This window comes from Leopardus geoffroyi, chromosome X, assembly GCF_018350155.1.
Source record: "Leopardus geoffroyi isolate Oge1 chromosome X, O.geoffroyi_Oge1_pat1.0, whole genome shotgun sequence".
In the NCBI taxonomy this organism is placed as follows: domain Eukaryota; kingdom Metazoa; phylum Chordata; class Mammalia; order Carnivora; family Felidae; genus Leopardus; species Leopardus geoffroyi.
The window spans coordinates 97,247,924-97,268,025 of record NC_059343.1 but is presented as its reverse complement, the minus strand read 5'-3'; positions in this window follow the sequence as shown (position 1 = coordinate 97,268,025).

Here is a 20,102-nt window from a genome sequence, read left to right as displayed (position 1 = left end):
TCAGATCCTTTGTCTTTGCTCCCAACCACCCATTCCGGTCTTTATTTATTTTGGGGAGACAGAGACAGAGAATGAGCAGGGGAGGGACAGAGAGAGAGGGAGACACAGAATCCCAAGCAGGCTCCAGGCTCGGAGCTGTCAGCACAGAGCCCCACGCGGGGCTCGAACCCACGAACTGGGAGATCATGACCTGAGCCGAACTCGGACGCTCAACCGACTGAGTCACCCAGGTGCCCCCCCCCAATTCCAGTCTTTTAAAAACTTACTTATTTTGAGAGACAGAGAGCAGGGGTGGGGCAGAGAGAGAGGAGAGAGAGAGAGAGAGAGAGAGAGAGAGAGAGAGAGAGAAAAGAGAGAATCCCAAGCAGGCTCCGCACTGCAGGTGGGCCTTGAACTCCTGAAACCACGAGGTCATGACCTGAGCTGAAATCAAGGGTCTGTCGCTTAACTGACTGAGCCTCCCAGGCGCACCCCCATTCCAGTCTTTTATTTTTTATTTATTTATTTATTTAAAAAAAATTTTTTTTTTCAACGTTTATTTATTTTTGGGACAGAGAGAGACAGAGCATGAACGGGGGAGGGGCAGAGAGAGAGGGAGACACAGAATCGGAAACAGGCTCCAGGCTCTGAGCCATCAGCCCAGAGCCCGACGCGGGGCTCGAACTCACGGAGCGCGAGATCGTGACCTGGCTGAAGTCGGACGCTTAACCGACTGCGCCACCCAGGCACCCCTCCCATTCCAGTCTTTTAAAGGAGTCATTGGTTTATTCGAAAAGGTTTCTTGTGTTTACAAGTACTGTATTTAGATTTCCCGTGGGTTAGACGCTGTTAAATGCTGCCCAGTCCTGATGGTGCTTATGTTTCTAACAGGGGAAATGGAATAAGTGAAGAGGTCATTGTAATACTGTGTGATGTATTATAATCCCATAAGAGTGAGCACATGGCCATTGAGTGGCTCGGTCGGTTAAGTGTCCTGGTTCAGCTCAGGTCATGATCTTGCAGTTCGTGGGTTCGAACCCCGCCTTGAACTCCGTGCTGACGGTGCAGAACCTGCTTCGCATCGTCTGTCTCCCTCTCTGCCCCTCCCCCTTGTGCTATCTCTCAAAAATAAACATTTAAAAAAAAAAAGTGAGCACAGGATGTTCTGGATTGGAGCGCATAGTAGAATCTCCTAATTCAGTGGGGCTGGAGCTTTATAGAGGAGGTGATGTTTAATCTGAGGTTTGAAAGATGAGCATACAAGTTAACCAGGCAGAACAAGTTAGAAGAGACTGGAAGAGATTTCTTGTGCTTCTTAGATGTTCCGCCTATGTTCAATCTTGGTGGCTGCTATTCACCATAATATTGTGTTTTCCCTCTTCTCAGAGCATCCACTTTTGGCCCACAGATGAATGTCTTGAAGATTGAGGCACGTTGGGTGGCTCGGTCGGTTAAGCGTCTGACTTCGGCTCAGGTCATAATCTCACAGTTTGTGACTCTGATCGCCGCGTCGGGCTCTCTGTTGTCAGCATGGAGCCTGCCTCAGATCCTCTGTCCCCCTCTTTCCCTGCCCCTTCCCTGCTCGCGTGTGGTCTCTCTCTCTAAAAAATAAACATTAAAGGAAGTATCTTGATAAGGTCCACTCATGTGGACTTTTTCCAAGGATGTGCCCTGTGGGTCCGTGTGGTGTTCAGGCCCTGGCCAGTCTCTCTGTCATGCGTGTCATTTAAGGTGTGGCAAGGTGGCAATTTTCACACTTGTCAAATTGGCGGTGGTGTAGAAAGAAAGGGATACTTGAAGGTGTTTGGAGAAAAGTAACGGCAGAAGGTCATGGACTTGGGCCTGGGAATTGGGGTGGCAGGATGCTGGAAAGAAGCAAGGCCAATGCCAGCTGATGCTAGCAGGTGTGGATCAAAGTGGCCAAGAGCGAGAAAGGAAGGAGTTGGATTAGTGGCCAAAGCAGGATCATGAGCAGTAATCGAGTCCAAATTCTTCCCTGGAGCCAGCAGCCCAATGTGAAATGTTTTGAATTATAAACTGGAAGAGACAGATGATGACTAGGCAGCCAAGTGGTCGGGAAGCCAAGGTTGGTTGTTACCGGGGAGACAAAAGAACTGAGAAGAGGTAGGGTGTTTGGATGCCATCGTAAGGGCTCAACCACGGAGTTGTATTGGCAATGCTCTCGGGCTCTTTCTTTTTTACAGCGGTAACTCGGGGTTTCCTCCGGAAAGTTAGGATCTCGGGAGGAGAGTGTGGCCACGTCCGGGATTAACTTCACCTCTAGCCCTTCTAAAGGCCAAGCGTGACGTCCTGCCTCCAAAGGAGGGTGGACTTGATCAAAATGACCTTGTCTGAATGCTTCTCTGAAAGAGTCCATTTCTGAACCGTTCAGCCCTGATCCTTTTCATGTGCAAAGGTTGACAGGGAGATTTCTAAGGACAGGAATGAGGGAAACGGTAATTCCTAAAAGGTAGACTGCTGCAATCTGTGATTAAGCCTTCGCCGGTCTTCACAAACATTGCAGAATGAGATCAATATGCAGTGAGCCTTTTTTGGTGGGGGGCGGGGGGGTGGCGCTGGGCAGGGTGAGATCTAGCCACATTGATATGATGTAGTTCAAGTGTATTGTGTCTTCACTTGGCAGTAATTTTATGTATATGTCCTAAGACATATAAATATAGTTTGAAGGGAAAAAAATTACCCCAGGTAAACAAATAGAGTATTTCCACTACCTTACAATTCCACCGATGGGCTGGGTCCTCCTCAATTGCACCTTTAGCTTTTACTCCTGCTGTAGTTTACTTTCTTTTTAAGTTTGTTTATTTAGGGAGAGAGAGAGAGCGCGAGAGTGTGAGTGCAGGGGAGAGAGCGGAGGGGAGAGGCAGAGAGAGGGAGGAGAGGGAGAATCCCAAGCAGGCTCTGCGATGCCAGCACAGAGCCCGATGCGGGGCTTGAACTCCCGAAACTGTGAGATCATGACGTGATCCAAAACCAAGAATCAGATGCTTAACTGACTGAGCCACCCAGGTGCCCCACGGTAGTTTATTTCTATTTCTGTGTGGGAATACAACACGATTCTTTAGGCCAGTCCATTATCTGTAGGTGCTTGATTTCTATTTTTTTTCCCCAGCGGTTCTTGTATTACAAGCAAATACCATCATAAACATTATTTTCCTTGTCTCTCACTGTATATATGTGAGGGTTTCTCTTGGGCATTCACCCAGGAGTAGAATGGCTGGGTTAAAGCGTATGTGCGCGTTCAACTTCACGTAGTAATGCCAATATGTTTTCTAAAGTTTCTAGAATTTTCTAAGGTACCTAAGAAATAGCAAAGCATCACAGACTCAGTAGTTGGTATTTTGTTGGACTATATATATATATTATTTTTTTACCAATTTGGTGAATATTTGTGGGCATATAATTAGGATTTTAATTTTGCATTGTGCTCGTTGCTATTGAGGGTTTCATTAAGTTTTTCCCTTCTTCCTAAAAGGAACATGTAGTGTTATGTACAGATCTTTCACTTTGTGGCTTTTTATTTGCTTTAGGGTATCCCCGTGAAGGTTCTGAATTTAAGAATAGGCAAATTTATTAGTCTATTCCTGTATGACCTTGTACTTTGTGTTTTATGAAGCCTTTCCTTACTTGAATGTGGTAACTCTAGTCTCCTTTCTTGTGTGGTAATTACTCTGATTTTTATCCTTTGCTTTTACATGTTTAATCCACTGGGAACTTATTTTTTTGTGTATGGTTTGAGTAAGATTCAGGCGGTTCTTTTTTCCCCCCAAATGTTCCAGCACCAGTTTGCTTGTTTGTTTATTTAAAGGTTATTTATTTATTTTTTTGAGGGGGTGGTGGGGGTGGGGCAGCAGAGAGAGAGAGAGAGAGAGAGAGAGAGAGAGAGAGAGAGAGAAGGGTGAAAGGGAGAGAATCCCAAGCAGGCTTCCACACCGTCAGCATAGAGCCCAATGTGGGGTTCAAACCCACGAACTGTGAAATCATGACCTGAGGCCAAAGTCAGGTGCTTAACTGAGACACCCAGGTGCCCCTCCAGCACCAGTTTTTAAGAAGTCTGTCCATTTCCAGGGGTGCCTGACTGGCTCGTTCTGTAGAACTTGTGACTCTTGATCTTGTGGTCGTGAGTTCAAGCCCCACATTGGGCATAGAGCTTAATTAAAACCAAGAGTCCGTCCATTCTCCTACTGATTTGCATGAACACCACTGGCCTATATCATGTGCCCACGTATGCACAGTTCTGTTTCCGGGCTTTTTATTGAGTTCCATTGATTTATTGGCCTCTCCCTTTACCCTGGTGACCATGTTCTTAATTACTCTGGTTCCGTGACAACTCTGGATATCTGGTAGGGAAATGTCCTCAGCTCGTTCTTGTCCGTCATGTGTGTGTTGGCTATTTTCGGCCCTTTGTCCTTCCTTATTAACTTGAGAATTCGCTTGCCAAATTTCACAAAAGAGAAACGCTGGGAGTTTGATTTGGATGTTATATTCCGCTATCAGGCTTAGCTCATACCAAGGTTTCCTTTTCTTCTTTAAAGTTTATTTTGTGCGAGAGAGTGCGAGTAGGGGAGGGGCAAAGACAGAGGGAGAGAGAGAGCATCCCAGGCAGGCTCCGCTCGGTCAGCGCCGAGCTCGAACTCACAAACCCCGAGATCACAACCTGCGCTGAAATCAAGAGTCAGATGCTTAACCGACTGAGCCACCCAGGCGTCCCCAAAGGTTTCCTTCTAAACCTCATCCCTGCTTGACTTTCCTTAGCTTTTTGGTTTTTTCATCAAAAATTTTGAATGGGGGGCGGGGAGGTAAAGTTGGCAGCCAAGTTGTTACATTGGTTTCAGGTGTACAACGTAGGGATGAAACTTCTCTAGGTTCTGTTGTTCTCCCCACGGGTGTATTTGCTTTTCTTACGGAGTAGGGTGGCTGGAGTCTAGCCCAACTTTTTTTTTTTTATTCCAAACGTAAAAAGGCCTTCGTCATTCTTTTTGAACAAAATATTCGAACAATATGAGACGTCATCCAATGTGCTTCTTGTTCACTCAAGAATTGGTAAAAGTTGGGGCCACCTGGGTGGCTCCGTCGGTTAGGCCTCCGACTTTGGCTCAGGTCATGATCTCGCGGTTCGTGAGCGCGAGCCCCGCGTCGGGCTCTGCGCTGACGGCTCGGAGCCTGGAGCCTGCTTCGGATTCTGTGTCTCCCTCTCTCTCTGCCCCTCCCCCACTCACACTCTGTCTCTCTCTCCTTCAAAAATAAATAAACATTAAAAAAAAAATCGGTAAAAATGGAAGAAAAAAATCCCTGTGTTTATTTTTACCACCATGATCATAGTTCCAGTGGAAGAATGAAAAACACAAACAAAAAAGTGAAACATAAAGAAACACAGAGAAAGCCCAGTTACCATTTTTACGCCAAGAAACATTCAATCACCGTGAGAAAGAAACGTATGCAGGTGACAAGCCAGACTCTACCATCCAAACTAATTACTTTTTAAGTGCTTGATTGAAAGATTTCTTCCTGGGACTCCCCCATGGTTGATGGTCTTTAAATGCCTTGTTTTTTTTTTTTTTTTTTTTTTTATTAAATTTTTTTTTTTTCAACGTTTATTTATTTTTGGGACAGAGAGAGACAGAGCATGAACGGGGGAGGGGCAGAGAGAGAGGGAGACACAGAATCGGAAACAGGCTCCAGGCTCTGAGCGGTCAGCACAGAGCCCGATGCGGGGCTCGAACTCACGGACCATGAGATCATGACCTGGCTGAAGTCGGACGCTTAACCGACTGCGCCACCCAGGCGCCCCTAAATGCCTTGTTTTTTTTAATCGTGATACCATAAAGGTTATTTTGTTTCATCAGATTCTCGACTCAGACCAGTCGAGTTTTCATTAGTCTGTTTACAGCGGAAAATCCCATCCTACTTGACATGATTTCAAATTCATCCATGATCCTCTATTATGTGTGATTGATTGAGCTGAAGTATTCATCAACAGAAAGGTTTCTGGTACACCTCATTCGGCTTCTGAATTGCATTTCACGTAACGGGGAAAAGCCCATCTTGGGTCATCTTATTGTTTGTGTGTTTGCCCCGTTTCATTAATAAGGAATAACACAGCCTAAGGAGAACATCAATAAATAAAATCTAATATGCTTTTCTTCAAATTAGAAAAGTTGAGGTTTATCTCTTAATATTTATAAAACCTGAGTTCTCCGTTCTAGAAAAGTACTCTAACTTTCATCTGCAAATAAACAAAAGATAGAATTTGCTTCGCCAGCCCACCTTTTGGCAGAGTCGGTTTGCTGAGCTGTGAGTTAACGTATCGGAAACATGTGTATTTATCTTATGCTGGCTTCAAGGTTGGAAGACAAAAAAGGGTTCTTGGGTGCTATTGGGGAATGGACTCAGCTGCCTGTAACAACCTCCCCCTCACTCAGCTACCCCCAATTTTTAAGACCATTATTACTTGGGCAGGTGGGTGACTCAGTTGGTGGGGTGTCTGACTTTGGCTCAGGTCATGATCTCACGGTTTGTGAGTTCGGAGCCCCACGTCGGGCTCCGTGCTATCAGCACAGAGCCCGCTTTGGGTCTTCTGTCCCCCTTTGTCTCTGCCCGTCCCCTGCTTTCTCTCTGTCTCTCAAAAATAAATAAATCTTCAAAAAGAAAAAGACCATTATTACTAATTTCCCTCATTTTTAAAAATGTAAATGTTATAACATGAACTTAAAGTATTATAGATGTGATTTCAGACTAAACCTAGTCCTTTAAGTAAATTTAACTGTAGGAGAAACCCAATATGTAGATTTCTGTTTTGAGTATTAGGTTAGGCACTTAGATCAACTTTCCTTTTGAAAGCAAGCGAACCCTGTGCAAAATATCTTGTAAAAGTCCCCTTAAATTCACCAATGGTTAGGGCCAAAAAAAATTTTTTTTTTTTTTTAGGTCAAAAAGGTGAGTTAGAGTCCAAACCTGGACTGGTAAACCAAGCTGTGCCAGAAGCATTCACCCTAAGAGCAGCTTTTTCCAACAAAGGAAATTGGGAGGGTCAGTATCTATGAATGCTTTCTGCCAGGTAGTTTGCTTTGCTGGATATGAACATAACCATAACCTCTTAATCTTGGGTAAAATTCGTCTGGTCAGTTTTTCCAGCTTTTTATTGTCACTCTTTTTAGATTCACATGGCTTCTGTATGTTTATTGTAAACAGCATAGAACTGAAATTTCTTGTTTTCCCCGTCTGATGACGTTTGCCTCTTAACTGGAACATTTTAGATCATTTACATTTATTATGATTACTGATACAGTTGAACTTACATCTGTCATTGTATTTTGTGCTATCCCAGCCTGCTTGGAACTTTCACTGTGGTAGTCCAAATAACACTGTGTATTTTACGTAACCTTGGTTGATTCTTGGGCCAACCAGTAGCTCATGGGATGATAGGTCCTTGTTTAGCTATTATGGTCCAAAGAAGAATGATAAAGACTTTTTTTTTTTAAAGCGTATTTATTCATCATGACGGAGAGAGAGAAGTGGGGGGAGGGGCAGAGAGAGCGAGAGGGAGAGAGAGAATCCCAAGCAGGCTCCACACTCTCAGCACAGAGTGCAAGTTGGGGCTTGATCCCACAAGCCGTGAGATCATGGCCTGAGCCGAGATCAAGAGCCCCAACACCTAATGGACTGAGCCACCCGGGCACACCAAGACTTTTTCAGTACAAATAAAATATGTTGAGCCAGACTCCAGCCATTGGAGTAGGAAAAATCAACGTTGGCAGAAAAGTCCAGCCTTTTTGCCGGACGAGCCTTCTTGGGAGGCAACTTTTGTACCAGCTATGGCTCATCGCGGAATGTGGCGTATATATTGCTTTTTTTTCTATGAGTGGCCCATTGTGCCTTTTGTTCCTGTTATCAGGTCGCCGAGCATGAATAACTGTTGATCCTACAGGCACCTATGTTGTTGGTTCTCAAAGCCGGTCGTTTTTGTCAAGGGGGACCGCGATGAGGATTTGTTTGTTCCTGGTTTGGATTAATATTTCATGTATTTTTCAATACCGTATGTCTCTTCTTTCATATTCGTGAATGCAGAATTATTATAACTTTGAGACCCTGGCTTCCGTCAGTGATTATGTGAGACGTAAGAGCTGATCGTTTAAATCCTTTTCAGGGGAAAAACCTTTCTATTTTGCTTTGAGATGCTTTGAATTGAAACAGTGTTAGGAAACGATTAGGTGAACCCTCCTTTTATGCCTCTTTTCTACCTGGAATACAGCCAGATAGATGGTCAATAAGCCAAGTGGGCACCACCTACGTGCTGTGTGACTTTAAGAATGCTGGACTTGGGGCGCCTGGGTGGCGCAGTCGGTTAAGCGTCCGACTTCAGCCAGGTCACGATCTCGCGGTCCGTGAGTTCGAGCCCCGCGTCGGGCTCTGGGCTGATGGCTCAGAGCCTGGAGCCTGTTTCCGATTCTGTGTCTCCCTCTCTCTCTGCCCCTCCCCCGTTCATGCTGTGTCTCTCTCTGTCCCAAAAATGAATAAACGTTAAAAAAAAAAAAATTTAAAAAGAATGCTGGACTTAATGCCCAGTATCGTCAACACAGACCACGATGTTGTGTCATCACCATCGAATTGAAGAGACAAGATCTTATTCAACCACGAAAGGGAATGATAATCCTCTGACATGATAGAGCTGCTAATTATTACTACACTGGCAATTATATTACAACACACAAGGGTATCAAATCAACCTGTTGTATAGCTTAAATTTTCACAGTGTTACATGCCAAATACATTTCAATTAAAAACCACCACCACCACCACCAACACCCGACTTGGAATAGGTTGCAATGAACCCTACCTGCACCCTGCTTTGAAAATGGTGTTCTACCGATGCATGGGCGTTCTACCCATTCTGCAAAGGATGTAGAGACGTGTTTAAGAACACTTGGAATAAAGACGTTTCAGAGAACGCTGACAAACACCGAATGGTCCTTTCTGCACAAATCTCTTCCAGATGTTTGAAGTTCCACCGTCCACAAGTCTTTTTAGCGGACGGGGTGCCTGGCTGGCTCCGTTGGCTGAGCGTGCGACTCTCGAACCTCAGGGTCGTGCGTTCGAGCCTCCTGTTGGCTGTAGATACGACTTAATAAAACAAACAAAAATCCTTTTAGTGCAATGTGGCTCTTGTCCTCTTTTAAAATGAAATGATCCCCCTGGAAGATGTGACGCTTGGCATCTCTGACACCTCCTGGTTTATTGGATCTCTTTTCCGCGTGAGCCATAGTCTGGGTACGTGAGGGGCTGATGGAGGGAGCGTGAGAGGTGAGAAGTGTGAGGACAAAATGCACGTACCGTGTAATGTTTGTGGAAGACTAGAAGGCCCCGAGCACTCAAAGTATCCTTCCAATTCAGTGGAAGCCTAGTGACCTTGGTTACGTTCTGATATAGTAAGGGGTCCGGGGGAGGAGGAAGGGGTTAAAAGGAAGGGTTAGGAAATCCGATGAATGCAGGTGTCGGATAGGCTTGGAAAACCTCCCCAGCGTTGCAGTAAATGCCTACACACCAGCGTCACGTACCTGTGCTTTTTCAGAGGATTAAGTGCAGGGGCGATTAATTCACAAAAGGAAGCCTCGACTGCCTATTTGTAGAGATGAGGAAAGGTCAGAGAACGTGTTGGTGGATCACGTAATTTCTTGGTTTCAAGGCTGCTACGAATGATGGTTACTTTAACTTCGGTGGAAGGTTTTTATAAACAAGCACAAAGCAGGTGGAAATCTAAATAACAGAACATTATTATGCCCGCAGTGGTGTTGCTAATACTAATTTCACCAATGAAATCACACAGTAAACGCATTTTTAAAATCCCAAGCTGCAAATTCAAGGTCCCAGGAGATTCTAGAAAGAACCGTTGGCTCGAAAAGACAGGAGTCGAGGGATGGATGGCAAGTAGCCTGTATTTTTGTGCGTTAAGCACGAGTGCGTGCTAAATTCATACATTTAGGCGCGGACAACCGAAAAGTCCCTGCCTTAGCAATTGTGAAATCGTTCCCTAATAGCAGTGATTAGCTACAACTGAAGGGGGCTTTTGGCTTCACGAATAGTCATTTTCAGATTGAGGTGCGCTTTCATTCTGCAGGGGCGTTTAACCAGAGCCTTTGAAAAGGGCACCGTTTGGTCTTTCTTTAAAATGTCAAGGAACCTACTACTTACATGGCCTAAGTGACCTGGGCTCCGTTGCTCCAGGCAACGTAGAGGTTTAATCTGCGACAGCCACGTATGATGGAATTGCCATAAGGAAAAGAAAAAAAAAAAAAAAAAAGCTCCAGCATCCTTCCGCGTCCCCGCAGAAAGCAGGTGGTACCTTCACAGGGGGTGATTGAAGGGAATTGAGTCAAGGGCCTTGTTAAGGCTGTGTGGGCAGGGTTAATGGAAATAAGGGTTGGTGAGGCGTCCCCAAGGAGCTGCTGCCCTTTCTAGTTCCCAAGGGCTTTGGGGAGGGCATCATTGCCGCAACTCTACCAGAACACTCATGGTCGGAGTGGGCCGCGCACGGGGGGTCGTGGCCTAGGATCCAGGCCCACAGCTACCGCTGCCCCACGGGCTGGCAGGAAGACAGCCAGGTCTCCTGTGGGGCTTCTCATTGGCCAGACTCAGCAGGAAGCCAGAGGGCAAGGGAGCTCATCTGACTTAATCCATCAAGGTCAGCCTGTTGATGAAGACCAAGGTAGAGAAGGGTGGAGAATTCAGATGTCTGGATGGGCCAACAAAATCCTTTTGTGTTACTTCTTAACAGTCGTGAAGGAGCGGGGAGGGTGTCCTTTCTGCCATCACCGCCTAGGAGAGAGTCCTTCTTCATTTCCAGTAGTGGGTGCCCATGTAGACCTCCGAGAAAGCACCACGGATAAATAATGTCCTCTGTCTTAAGGGGCTCAGTTGAGAAGGTCATCGAGATTAGGGAGATCCTGGAGGTATTAGTTTCCCATGGGTGACTCCGATAGGGTGACAATCAGCAGTGGTTTTTTTTTTTTTTAATATTTACATACTTGGGGGAGAGCGCAAGCGGGGAAGGGCAGAGAGAGGGGGCAGAGGATTCAAAGCAGGCTCCGCACTGACAGGCTGACAGCAGCAAGCCCGATGTGGGGCTCGAACGCTCGAACTATGAGATCATGACCTGAGCTGAGGTTGGACACTCAACCGACTGAGCCACCCAGGCGCCCCTGCATCAGTGGTTTTTGAGCCGCTGTTTATCATCTCCCCTTCTATTTCATTTTCCATAGAGCATGAAGAGATCACTTTCTATAGGGAAAAGAAAAGTTTAATGCTCATCCAATGGAAGAAAATCTTATCGTGGAGGAAGAGGAAGAGAGTTAAGAAGTAGGAGGGTCGACAATGACTTCAATTCTCTCTTTCTCGGCCCTCACACCATGCTCTTACTGTCCATCCTTGCTCTCATTGACCATATCTAGTCAATGATGCCACTCGGCCCAAATGAACATTATATTGTCCTATTACGAAACACTTCTATGTGAGAAATTTGAGTTCTCCTGAGGCATATGTTTGTGGCGTGGAAAAAAAATGTGTAATAAAAGCTTTATTGATGTATAATTTACATACTATACAATTCATCCATTTCAAGTCTATAATGAAGGGGCGCCTGGCTGGCTCAGTTGGCGGAGTATGTGACTCTTGATCTTGGGGTGGTGAGTTCGAGACCTGAGTTGGGTGTAGCGATTACTTAAAAATAAGATCTTAAAAAAAAACCACAATTAAATGACTTCTGGCATATTCACATAGTTATGCAACTACCACTGTTATCTAATTCCAGAATATCTCCTCAATATTCCATTGTATACTTTGTTTATCCAGTCATCACTTGATGGACGTGTGGGTTGTTTCCACACTTGGCTATTGTGAAGGGCAGCTATGGAAATTCCCGTACAAGTTTTGGCATGGACCTATGGCTTTATTGGTACTGGGTATATACCTAGTAGTGAGATTACTGGGTCACGTGGTAACTCTAGGTCTCACTTTTTAAGAGACTGTCAGACTGTAATCTATAGATGCTGTACTATTTCATATTTCTTTCAGCAATATGTGAGGGTACCAGTGTTCCTCCGTATCCTCACTAACACTTATTATTATCGGCCTTTTAGATTTTAGGTACTTTGGTGGGTGTGAACTGGTATCTCAATGGTGTTTTCTTTTAAAAAAATTTTTTTTAATGTTTGTTTATTTTTGAGAGCTAGAGAGAGACAGAGTGCCAGCGGAGGAGGGGTGGAGAGAGAGGGAAACAGAGAATCCGAAGCAGGCTCCAGGCTCTGAGCACAGAGCCTGATGTGGGGCCCGAACTCATAAACCCTGAGATCATGACCTGAGCTGAAGTCGGACACTTAACCGACTGAGCCACCCAGGTGCCCCTCAATGGGTTTTTAAAAAAATGTTTATTTTGAGAGAGAGAGAGAGAGAGAGAGAGAGCGCGCTCGCGCGAACAAGTGGGGGAGGGGCAGAGAGAAAGAAGGAGAGAGATAATCCCGAGCAGGCTCTACACTGTCAGCGCAGAGCCCGACTCGGGGCTCGAGCTCACAAACGGAGAGATCACAGCCTGAGCTGAAACCAAGAGTCGGACGCGTAACCCAGGTGTCCCTCAGTGGGATTTTGATTTACATTTCCCTGACGGCTAATGATGAGGCACATCTACTCATGTGCTTATTGGCCATTCGCATATCTTCTGTGGAGAAATGTCTAGTCAGACACTTTGTTTTATTTATTTTTATTTATTATTAAAAATTTTTTTAAAATAGGCTCTATGCTCGGCCTGGAGCCCAATGTGGGGCTCGAACCCATGGCCCTGAGACCAAGACCTGAGTCGAGGTCAAGAGCTGGGATGCTTAACCAACTGAGCCACCCGGGCGCCCCTTTATCCATTTTTTAATTGTGATATTTAGTTTGACGTTATTGTAATAGTTGTTTATTCTACCACAAGTCTTTTATCAAGCAGAGGATTTGCACGTGTTTTCTCCTGTGGTTCAGTCATATTTTCCCTTGATGGCATCATGGGGTGCAACTCTTTCTAATTTTGAAGAAATCAAATTAGTCTGTTTTCTCTTTCGTTGCGTGTGCCGTTGGTGTCCTATCTAGGGAAATAACGGCCAAATCCAAGGTCATGAATATGTATTCCTAGGTTTCATTCTAAGGATTCTGGAGTTTGGGCTCTGAGTATATAGATTGTTCACTCAAAATGGATCCAGTTTGGTAGGTGGTATGAAGGTATTTGGGTCTAACTTTTTTTCTTTTTGCATGTGGATATCCATTTGTGCGAGCAAACAGATCAGATTTTGTGGGCTTCGTTAAAAATGCCTGTGTATGGGGGTGCCTGGGTGGCTCAGTCGGTTAAATGTCCCACTTTGGCTCGGGTCGTGATCTTGCAGTTTGTGAGTTCAAGCCCCATGTCCGGCTCTGTGCTGAAAGCTCGCAGCCTGGAGCTTGCTTTGGATGCTGTGTCTCCCTCTCTCTCTCCTGCTCATGCTCTGTCTCTCTCTCTCAAAAATAAACGTTAAAAAAATAAATTAAAAAAAATGTTTGTGTAGAACATGCAGGAAGTTGGGGAGAGGGCTGTTTCTCACAAAAGAACTCATTTAGAAGGGGCGGTCAGTAGTAGTCCAACAACATGGCGGTAAATGGTCCTCTTCGTGTCCGTGTTCTACCTCTTGGAAGATAAAGCAATCAGGGCGATCAAGAGGATTAATTTATTAAAAAAAATTTTTTTTAACGTTTATTTATTTTTGAGACAGAGAGAGACAGAGCATGAACGGGGGAGGGGCAGAGAGAGAGGGAGACACAGAATCGGAAGCAGGCTCCAGGCTCTGAGCTGTCAGCACAGAGCCCGATGCGGGGCTTGAACCCACGGAGCAGGAGATCATGACCTGAGCCGAAGTCGGACGCCCAACCAACTGAGCCACCCAGGTGCCCCAAGAGGATTAATTTAATGGTGCAAAAGGGTTAATGTTACCTGGCACATACTTGGCCCCAGACAATAGTGATTCAGTCACAAATGGCCTGACCATAGATGTTTACCTGGGATGCATCCAGATGCCGATGGTTTGGAGAGGTCTGGGGGGAAGAAAAAACAGACCAAAAACAACAAAAAACACGATGAGGTGTGGTCGGGGGCAAGATATATATATACATCCCTGGATTTAAATGGAAAATTCTAACTCCTCTGTTCTTGTGGGTAGGAGACGATGAAGCACGCACGCACGCACACACGCACACACACACACACACACACACACACGCACAAAGGACTCTTGATTTCTTCGAGGGGGATTCAAGCCCTGTCTAGTCAGGTTACAGGCTTGAAAAATTATACGCTGTCCTGCTAAAAACAAAAACAAACTCCAAAGGCGGTGAAAACAAAGGACAATGAAAAGACACGGGGATGTTTAGGAGAGAGTAAAAACCTACAATGTTTACGTTATTTTTTTTCTCCCTCAAGAACTCTCCTCATTTTCTTGCCTTCATTTCATGAAGACTTTTTCTAATGCAGTGGAGAAAACCGTTTTCCTCACGGGTGTGACCGAATCCCCAAAGCCCACTCCTGGCCCTGCTCTGCCATTTTGCTGTGCCACATCCTCTCAAGTGCCAGACAAGGTCTCTCCTGTTGCTGGCCTCGGATGAAAATCACGTCCCCTAGATACCTTACAGGGTCAGAGGCTTATAGGGTCATCAGGGTTTGGGTAATAACGTCCCTTTAAAGCTGGAAGAATGCTATGTGCTCCCATTGAAAATTTCGTTTTCGTGGCTTTAGCTTGTCTATCTGAGAGAAAGAGGCGAGGGAGCTAATTCACATTGGGCAAACACCTTAAACCCGAGGTTATTCTTTATTCTTGTTTACATCCTTCCTGCGTAACTAATATAGCACATCATGGTCCCAATTAACATCGCTTTCCGCAGCTCAGTCTGATGTTCGGCAAGGTGACATTTTGTCGCCGTTGCGCAAACGTCCAGTGTGGGTTTTTTGTTTTTTTGTTTTTGTTTTTGTTTGTGATTCGGGGAGTAATTCACACGCACCCTAAAATACTCTCCGTCTTGGGTTTACAAACAAAAGATGAAGGCCATCAGGAAGTACAATATTCTTAGGCTCTGCTTCCGCAGCTGGCCCAGCCTCAGCGCTCTGTACGTCGTAAGTGCAATTAGCGATGCTTTCAGACATCCGAGTTGCCGGTGACTGAGTGATGGCCTCCTGCGTCTCTTGTGTGGCTTGGGTGGGGCTAGAAAAGGAAATCCATCTCATTCTCCTGAAAAAGCCCCACGAGATGGGATTTCTCGACAGAAGGCGAAAGTCCAACGGGAGTCCGCTGTTCACGCCTTCGCATTCATCAGGGTTGGCAATTTCAATTTTTCTCCGCTCATACATCTTTAAAAATGGTTAAAAGTAATTTTCACCGGGAGGGCACGCTGAAGGTCTCCACAGCAGCCTTTGGTGAAAGCGGGGCTTACGTACTTACGTTGGTCGTCTCTTTTGGGGCCACGTGTCCCAAAGACAGAAAAATCTTCCATTAAACAGTTACCCAAAAAAAAAAAAAATCAAGATTTTGATAGGCTTTTTCAGAGAGCTCGTTAGAACTGCTATGGGAGACCAACCCTTTTTGATTTGGTGGATAGTTTTAGATGCCAAGGAAATTCGTATCCTTAGCAAATGCATCCTGATTTTTTTTTTTTCCACGAATTGTTAGTTGTCTCAGCAGTGAGTCAGTTGGGGGCTACCTCATTTGGTATTCTGTTTTTATTAGGGAGGATGCCCAGGACGCTGGTAATGCAAACATTTCCTTCAAATATAACAGGTATTTAGTCTGTCAGCATAGCATTTTGCCTGTGGTAATTTCTCCGTTCATTTCCAGCCCCCTCCAAGTACTGCATATGAAAATGATTAATGATTATACCTTTATTTTTATGCCTTTTGGAACTGCCAGCCCTGACTATTTACACAAGATCATTATATTTTTATAGATCTTAAGCACATCTGCTGAATCAGCAAAGCAGAGAGCTCTAACAATTTCACTGATTATAGCTACCTCTTTTGGACCTTGCAAACAACTATGACCAAATCACTTGGGAGAGGGGGAGGGGAAGACCCTGGGTGTTTGAAAGGCAAGTAAATACAGCGGACGAGTTTAGAAATATCGATGTTATAAGCTCCCCCAAATGAGTTTTCGCTGCTCCTTTCAAATGGGAAGCCAAGAGTTGGGAGGGTTGTGAGTATGGTTCTCTTCCAGGGAGGCTGTCTCTTTTTCTTTGGTTTTTAAAGAGTTTATTTTTATCTTTATTTATTTATTTTAGAGAGAGTGAGAGCACGAGCCGGGGCGAGGGGCAGAGGCGCAGAGGGAGAGAGAGAATCTCAAGCGGGCTTTGCGCTCGGCACGGAGCCCGATGCGGGGCTCGATCGCATGACGCTGGGATCACGACCTGAGCTGAAATCAAGAGTTGGCCGCTCAACTGACTGAGACACCCAGGCGCCCTTAAAGCTTTTATTTGTAAATAACCTCTGCACCCCACGTAGGACTTGACCTCGACAACCACGATATCGAGAGTTGTACTCTCTAAGCCAGCCAGGCGCCCCACTCTTTTCTTAAACCGGTTTTTCTTGGAGGGCTCTCGGCTTTCTGCAGTGCATCCTCTGGTGGCATTAGTGGCCTAGGCCCAGCTGCAGGCGTCCAGCTGTGACGATCACAGCCCTTCTCAATGAATCCAACTGTTCACTTCCGCATCATCTGCCTTTTGGATAGAAACACCAAAGACCTCACATTTTTTTCACATTTGTTTTTCTTTTTTTCTCTTCTTTTTATCCTATTGATCCCAATTTGGGGCTGGCCACTTGGGTGGGATTATATATGTATTATCCTGTACGCTGATATTAAGCTCTTCCTGGACGGCGTTGTCTTAGCAAGGAGGGTTTGATTTGACTTATCGTAGGCAACAAATAGGCAGCATAATTAGGCAGGGTCATCTACAGGTCATTGTCCAAGTGCAGGACCCACCTCGTCAGGTTACTCCCCTTTGTGTTTGGGCCACGGGAACAAAAAGAAAGCATGCTGTCGTGTCGCAGAGGAACACCTGCTTTGGCTCTCTTCTAGAATCTTCCTCTTCGACAGGATTTATCTGGAGGCTTCTAAGGGAGGGGGCGCTAGTGGATGACCTGTCTGGTCCCTTGCACACCTGACCTTGGATTTCAGGGAGGCGGTTGATAATAAGGGTCGGGCTGGAGCAGCTCTGGAACCCATCCAAGTAGGTGGAGGGTGACCCATATGACAAGTGTAGATGGCTGAGGGGTAGATGCTAGAAAGTCACTTATGGAAGGTATCAGAGATCCAGGTAGGCAGCCATGCTGTGAAGCTCGAGGAGCGTTAAGGTGCTTCAGGGCCGTGCTGGGGAGTGGGGCTGGCGAGCACGTCTCTGAGACCAGAGGTTGTCCGTTCTCTGCTGTGCCCTTTAACCATTCCTGTCAGATGCAGCCTGCCTCCGGACTACAGAGGTTTGTGTAGCCTGAATGAGGTCAGAGGCTTCTATCACCAATTCTATTCCAGAGTGAAGCACTGACAAATGACAAATGCTCGAATTTTCTCTGGGCATCCTGTCCTACCACGTGAGCCGTGCACCTGAACGTAGGACAGACTGTCCCCCACCGCCTCCTCTCCCCACTTCACCACGAAGTCTGGCCCTCCGTAAACTTCAGACAATCTGCCACGCTTCTCCCTGCCCAGGGAAACCGTCAGGCTAATGGGACAGGGGTCAAAAGTGAGGTGGCATTCTAAGATTCACACAGAACCATGCAATGCTCAGATCCCCAGTCCCTGATGACTATGAAATTAAAACCGTAGAACCACGCAAGTCCGTTTCCTGGGGTGAGCTGGGCAGAAGGAACTTGACGATCCTTTCGTAACTTCTCTGGTTTCGACTGACCCTCCACGTGAATAATTCTACTTGCAGGAAAGGATTGATGTGTCTTACAGAGGGAGAAAGTGTGTGAGACCGGCACCCCCCCCCCCCCCGCCCCCAGGTGGCTCAGTCGGTTAAGCTTCCGACTCTCGGCTTTGGCCCGGGTCGTGATCCCAGGGTCATGGGATCGAACCCCGAGTCGAGCTCTGCACCAACAGCATGGAGCCTGCTTGGGATTCTCTCTCTCTCTCTCTCTCTCTCTCTCTCTCTCTCTGCCCCTTCCTGGCTCTGCGTGCACGCAGTCTCTTCCAAAATAAATATTAAAAGAAAAACGGCCCTGTGCCAGGAAAGAAACCTTTGAGCCAACGTGTTTACCTAGCGTTCAAAGCCATCTGACCCCATCTGACTCATCCAAAGGTGTCCTTGTGCCTGTTCCTCTTGTCCCTACCTCCCTGAGGCTGCCCACAGCCTTCAGTCTCTTCAGTTGCTTCTACACTCTTCCGTGATTCCCCCTTCTCCTCTGGCCATCCCACTTGCACACTCCTTGTGGTTTCTGCTGCTGCTTTGCTGTGAATGTTGGGTGGGGGGACCCTGCAGCTCCCCCAACCACCCTCCTTGCCCTGACTTCACAATACTGATGCTCTCCAATGACACTCACAGCGACCCTTTGCCATATTGAATCTCCTCTCTTTCTAACTGCTTCATTTGAGTACATCTCAACGTCCTCGGTGACGCGGTACATCTGTCGAGGGTGGGAGGATGGAATTATTTTTTTATTTTTTTATTTTGTGGTGTCTCAGTAGCCCAGCACATCGCGAGGACCGAAGGGTCCTCGGGTTCACGAGACGGATGAGGCCAAGTCCATTTCCCAGTGGAGGTCTTAACTCTGCTGGCGTGGTGTTTTCGAATTCCTGCTACCTTGAAACCACATGCAGTTCGGAGGACAAAGCCATCCGGACAACCACACGCGGCATCATTAATTTCCGATCTTCATTTCAAACCGGTCTCTTTTCAAGCCTCTGGGAAAGCACGGACTCTATTTACGCACCGAATCTGGATGTTTCTTCCCTAAGGAGGCTTGGTATTCCCGAGTGCTGCTTTAGAAAGCCTGGTTTGCGCTGAGAATTTCAAGGGGATGGCTCCTGAAAACGAAGACGACTAGCGATTCCTGAGCTGTTTAGAAATGACGATGTTTAACACTTCTTAAAGAACAATAGGGAGGTGACACTTACCAAGGGAAATGGTTTGCTTTTGATCTTTCTGGCAGTTTCTGAGGCATCTTCGCTGCATTTGAATTACTAAATATTCACTCCATCCGTGCCTCTTGGTGCCCTGCTGTCTTGCCCCTCTACATTCCAACTACCAGAGAGCCACCAAAATGGTATTTCCAAAACGCAATCCTCCTGTCACTGTCACCCCTGCTTAAAACCCGTCAATAGCTTTCCTCCACAAGGTGAGTAGAAAGCCTCCATGGATCCTCTCACCTTCTCTCTCTGCCCCTCCCCTACTCGCTCGCGCTCTCTCCCAAAAATGCGCACTTAAGTTAAAAGAAAGCCTCTATGGTCTGTCCCCTTTTTCTGTCCAGGTCTCAGCCTGCCTGCCACTTGCCAAATCTTCCTACTCCAGTGACTCCCAAGTGCTTATGACCTAGTCCCACTCTCTGTGCTATTCAGGATCCAACCCCTCGATCTGAAACACTCTTTCTTCTTCCTCTTCGTGTGTTTAATTCAGGTTAATCATTTAGGATTCCTCTCACGTGCCCTCTCTCCTGGGCTACTTTCCTGATCTCCGCCAACCTTCAGGTGCCTCTACTGGACTTGATCTCGGCACTCACCATCAGATTGTGTACCTCTTGAGGCCGGTGTCTGCATTTGAGGCAAGGTAGCACAATTTTTAAATGCACGGTCTCTGGGGCCAAATGGGCTGGTCTAAATCCTGGCTCCACCCCTTACGAGTTATATATATCTTGAGCAGGTTCCTCAATCTCCCTATTCCTCAGTCTCCTCATCTGTAAAATGGGAATAATCGTGCCTTCCTCAGAGGATTGCTGTAACGAAGAGATTCGTTAATACATACGCAGTGTTCAGATCGCTTCTTGGAATCTTGTAAGGACTTAACACTTAATTGTGATTATTATTTGTATCCCCAGAACCTAGCGCGATCTCTGGCGCAAATCGGGGATTCAGTACGGT